The sequence below is a fragment of the Protopterus annectens genome, chromosome 2.part0, assembly GCF_019279795.1.
Source record: "Protopterus annectens isolate FY-2018-M chromosome 2.part0, PAN1.0, whole genome shotgun sequence".
In the NCBI taxonomy this organism is placed as follows: domain Eukaryota; kingdom Metazoa; phylum Chordata; order Ceratodontiformes; family Protopteridae; genus Protopterus; species Protopterus annectens.
Window position 1 is genome coordinate 396,986,819 of NC_056728.1, and position 6,000 is coordinate 396,992,818.

Below are 6,000 nucleotides of genomic sequence, written 5' to 3' on the forward strand. Positions count from 1 at the left end.
TCTCCACCTGCACAGGTTTTCAGCCTCTCTTTGTTCGATTTGCGCCGTGCAGGGGCCGCCCCACGTTGGGCGCCAGTTATGTCGAAAGATTTTACTCTTCTAACATATTCTGGAAGAATCACACCAAGTTCTTGTAAGCAAGTCAAACAGCTTTATTTTACATGCATGGAGACCTGCTACATGATAGTAGTATGCCAGCAGTCTGGCTACTTGTACTTTGAGTTCTGCTTATATAAACCCTCCTGCATGTACATACACGTAGCACACAGAGCATTCATTAGAAGTGATAGTTTGATTACTTGTTTTTACCAGCCAGTACCACAGTTATCCTTGCACCATTAACTTTCTTATCAGCAGTTTAAGATTAACTTCTGCATTCCTCAGTGATCAACATTTTCCAGAACATTTCAGTTTGCACGCAGTGAACATTTTTCTGCTTAACCCTTTATATACAGAATACAAAATATGTTGAACTTCAGTATTTTTCCACACAAAGTAAACATTTAACTTCAGGAAAAGAAAAACAACCTTCTTATTTAAAAAAAAAATGGCAACAATGGTACAGCTTTATATGATTTTTACTATTAATTGGAGGATCACTATTAGGAGTTCAAATTGCCTTTACAAATTGCATTTCACCTTCTCCTCCTGGAATTTTTCAAATTAATCGAACATAGACACAGACAGAAAACAACTTTAGTATCTGTGTAGTTCCTTAAGACTGTGTTTATCAAATGCTAAACATACGTATTTGGTGAAAGAGAAGCATATTACTAGAGTCTATTTTGAGGCCAAATCCTGTAGTAACTCTATTAATAACATTACGTTCATTGTTTTTCCAATATATAGTCTTTTAATAACCATAATAATATACCATATGGATGGGAAGTTTATGCATTCCATACTAAGAAACTGCAAACTTCTTAAAATATTATCTTTATAAAGAAAAGGAGAGGCTGGTCTAGTTTTGCAGGAATACCACCAAAGCAACATCAATTACTTTGAGATAATTCCAGAAGAGAGGTAGCAAAAGCTGGGTTGTTTTTAATGGATATAATACCACAGGATTCAAAGTAATTTTAATTATTCTAGGGTTCTGGTCTTGGGAAAAAATGTTAGCCAGGTAAATCTAATTGATATGCAGTCATTTTCAGGGTTACATGACTTGGACAAAGTTACAACAGATGGAAGCCGTGGAATTCATACATAGGACTACTGCAGTGTCCAAGTCTAGCAGCTCATAACCCTAAACATCTGCACCAAACTGTCAGACAGAAACACTTTTAGCATGCAAAATATCTAAACAGGAGTCAACAATAGTTTTTGAAAAGTAATTATTAGAGCTTATTGAGAATAGTTTGGTTGAACACAACTGAATGTTATATATTTAAGAGATTTATTGGACAAACATCCATTACAAACACTCATTTATTTCTTTTTAAGAGAACAATTAATTAATAAAGTGCCAGATTTATTTTATTATCTTTAAGGTTTGACAGCAAGTCAAATATGTTTATTTGTTTGAGTCATTCTAAAACACAAAATGGGTGGGTTAGGAAAAGTTATTTAGATATAATTCAATAATAACCTCAATGCAGCATTAAAAAAACTGGAAGAGCTACCAAAGATTTGCAAAACAAAAGTTTTGCTTAAGTAAGCTAGAGACTTGTAGATATAAAAAAGTAAGGAGATAGCAGGCAGCCTTACCTAGCTTCACATTTTAAACCAATCTTTTGTGACACAAATGGACTAACACTCATAACACTATAAGTATTTTCTTATAATATCTAAATTAAGTTAACATGAAATAGAGTAATAATTACTGGGACAATAAAAATCTTTTTAGTCTGTGGTATCCAAGAAATAAATGCACCAAGAAATCTATTTAAATTAACGACCCACTAAAACACACACAAGATTTCCCCAATTTAAGGATTTAATCCCGCTACAAATTTCTGCCAAAGTAAAGAGTTTCAATTTACTATGCTGCTGGGAAGTATCTAACTTTTTTGAAAGCCTTTTGCCTGCTAAACATCAGCCTCCCATGTTCTTTGAGACCATTCCTTCCTCACAGGGATAAGAGACATCACTGACCCATTTGTTCCCCTAGGAAGTGAGAGCTGATCATGGGGCCATCATCCCAAGCAGACATCAGGGTATGTATCCCTGCCTGCAGGAGCTCCTAACCCCTCAGCAGCATCTGAGGGAAGCTAGTACTGCCATTTTATGCCAGCCAATATCAAGATACCTTTGACATTATCAATTATCTTAACAAATATTTTCTCAATTGTAGCAATTTAAAACTTCAGATGTAGTTAAAAGAAAGAAAAGATTATAGAGAGTAATGGAAGATCAGAGCAGCTCCACATTAAAAAAAAATCTTCCCTTGCAAAACTATGTACAACAGAATTATTTTTTAAGATATTACTAACAATTGTCATGTTTTTTCTTTCCAGATGCATAAAAAAGGGGAAAGAGAATACTGTGCAGCCTTTCACTTAAGATGTTCCTCTTTATTTAAACGTATTTCTTGTCACAAAACAATTTCTGTTTTTACTAACTTGAAATGCTTGAAAGGTTTACTTCTTTTAATAGATCATATACAAAATTATATTCCAACTTAAAATAAGTTTCCATTGTATAAAGTTGAATGTGTAGTCAACATTATAATACATAAATTCAAAGGTAATAAAAACATGCCTTTACTGGGGTGTGATGAAGTAAAAAAAAAGCTTTTTTATATTATCTACTAAAGTGATTTCTTATAACCAAAAGCTGGATGACCATATAACCATACAGGTAAGTGGGGGGAGGTAAAAAGTATAGGAATCAAAACACAAAGACCAGTAGGTAAAAATAGACCAGGTTCAGCTTTACCCTAACTCAAGGAAAATATCTGTATTGCTAACAGAAAAAAAAAATAACAATTTAAGATGGCATGCATTATAGTCTATGCAAAACCTATATTACCGTAGCTAAATATTTAAACATTAAGAGTAAAGCTTTAACACTGTATAACTGAGATATAATCATGTTAAACTTGTGCTGTATTGCCATTAACAAGAAAAGAAAAAATCCCCTGTTGAAAGCATGTTAGAAGAATAATGCCATTACTGGTATGAGGGGGTTATCAAACTCCTTGGTACCAGTAAAGATTGCTTATCAATTGTAAGCTCAGGTATGAACACTGATAATGTTATCAACTTCTTCTATTACAACTATATATAAATGAACAATCGCTCTATAATCCAACCAATGTTTGATAAAATATTGCAGATTGCAACACTAAGATTGTTCAATAAAGAAAAAAATATATACCTGAAAATGCTAACTAGGACCTGAAAAAGAAGTCAAGTTTAACTGCGTTAAGACATTTGAAAGAATAAATATAATAACACTGTAGAAACACAAAGTTTAGGCACAGACTTTCTGAAAGATATATGACAAACAGTTTAGCATATTTCAGGCATGCTGATTAAGAAACACTACAGAGCTATTTTAGCTAGTTATAAAAACGCAACACATCATGAATAATAATAAAATATTCTGATGCTCAAAGAGTGATCAAATAACAAGCCAGAATCATTTAATAAACAGCTGCATGCACATAAATCATGTAGGTACTCTTAGTGGAATGAAAAGATAATTCTTCATGATAGACTGCCACTCTAAAATGGCTATAAAATCTTTAGCAACATTTTAAGGCAATTATGTACTTTGACACTCAGGTAAAAAATCCAGCAATGACATTTTACCCTTAAGGATTTAAATACAGCTCAGTGCCAAAGCTGACCTGGCCATGCTGCCATGATCAGTACAGGGAGTTTTGTTAAAGGTACATCACTAGTGACAGATCAAATGGCCTTCTCTGGAGAAATATATTTCATTTTCACTTCTGATATAATTCCAAATCAATACAGATGTATTGTGGACATGCACTATATTCCTTACACTGAACAGAAGTCATATACCTAATGGACGCTACGTATAGTACAACATGCCAAGCTGTCATTGTAAAATGTCTGTAAAACTCTACATTTACTACCAGTGCATAAAATGCCATTTGCCAGTCTTGCTTTGATAATTCTTTATAAAACTTTAAGGAAATTAGACTTCTATACTCTGGTTTAAAATGCATCGAAAACAGCCATTCTGCCATTAAGGGCTCATCTGCAGCTCAGTGCTGCATTTTGCATACCCATCCTGCCATTGTTAGTACAAGGAGTTTTGGACATGTCATGTTTTAGTCACAAAAGTGTTTTCTTTGCTGGACAATCAGGTATAAGTGTTTTTCTTTTACATCTGATATAATGCCAAATCATACAGACATATTTTGCACAGGTACTCCATTATCCACTGAGAACAAAAGTCACACACTCACTTAAATAAGAAATTATGTAATGTAAAATTATCTACTATCGCTGAAATGTCTGTAATATGTGGCTATACACTGCAATGTCATCCCTGATATGTATGTATATCTTCTGGCCGAAAAATATAATGCAACACTTATTTGTCACTGTGAAATGTCTGTAAATCTCTTTTTTGGTATCTATGCATAAAAATAAACATGCCTGAGCTATTTGGCGGTGTTTACAATAAATTTCAGTGGAATTACACTTGATATTCAGATACAAAATGAAAAAAAAAAAGAATGCCATTCTACACATAATGACTCAGGAGTAGTTTGGTACTGAATTTGTCCCACTCATATTATCAACCACAGTACATGGAGGTTTTGTTGGTTATATCTTTCCAATGACAAATAGTTTCTATTTTCTGGAGAAATATATGTAATGAATATTTAACATTTAATGGCAATACAGCTCAGGTATAATCTGGACATGGCACTGTATTCATTAACCTGAAGGAAAGTCATATATCCATTCCTAATGGAAAATGAGTTTTGTGTAACATGCCAAGGAGTCACTGTGCATGCCAATATATAACAGTTAATAGCTCAGTTGTCCTTTCACAGTTCCTAGCAAAATTTATAAAACTGTAAAGGATATGTAGGTAAGAAACTTCCCTAAAACTGTCATTCTATCCTAAAGGACTTATACAAGGACACTCAGTACCAAATTCCACTAAGTCTGTCATTCCATCCTAAATGGTTTACATGCAGCTCTCTGCTAAATTGGATCAGCTTTATTTGCATAACTAGTATTAAGGAGTTTTACATGTGTCCTCTTGCTAACAACAGAAAAGTTCCATAGTCTGAAGTATATGTATTTTTACCTCTTATAGAATACAAATTGAATAGACATTTATTTTGGGACTGATTTACATTCTTTACAGTGAAAATAAGCCATATACACCCCCTAGCTGATGGAAAGTGTAGCAGAACATGCAGGTCTGTAAAACTAAAGTGACTAAGCAAGACAGCATCTAAGAGACAATATCTCACTTCTACTTTAAAAATTGTTTGCACAATGTTCTGTGAGTTTTACTTGTTGCGTGGTCACTCAGATACATACTGCACTCAAAGCTGACATAATTTTTTTATTTATTAATTTATTTTCAGGCATTTATTGACTGGGTAAGCTGACTCATGACATGTGTCTTGTTATAGGGGCAGCTGAAGAGCAGTGTCGGACAGGTAAGTGACTTACTCAGAGTCACACCATTAGGCAAATGGAAGTGGAAGGAATCAGAGTCGGCCTCCTAGACATAAGAAGCAGATTGTTATCAGATCAGAGCCCTTATTTTCCATGCTGACAGTCATACTTGCACCTCTGCACTGAAGTTGGTGCATACATATTGCCATGCTTGTTACAGGAGGTTTTGGTGTGGCATTATTTTATCAACAGAAAAGCTCACTGCTGCGCAGAAATATGTATAATTTCAACATCAGATGTATTGGTGGAGGAGTGTAAATATGTGCAAGGACTGCATCACACGTCTTACCATGAAATATATTTTGTGTACCCCTTAGAGAAATTGTAGGTAATGCAACTTGGCAACTTGACACATTCTCATGGCCATGTAGGCCTTTTGGTG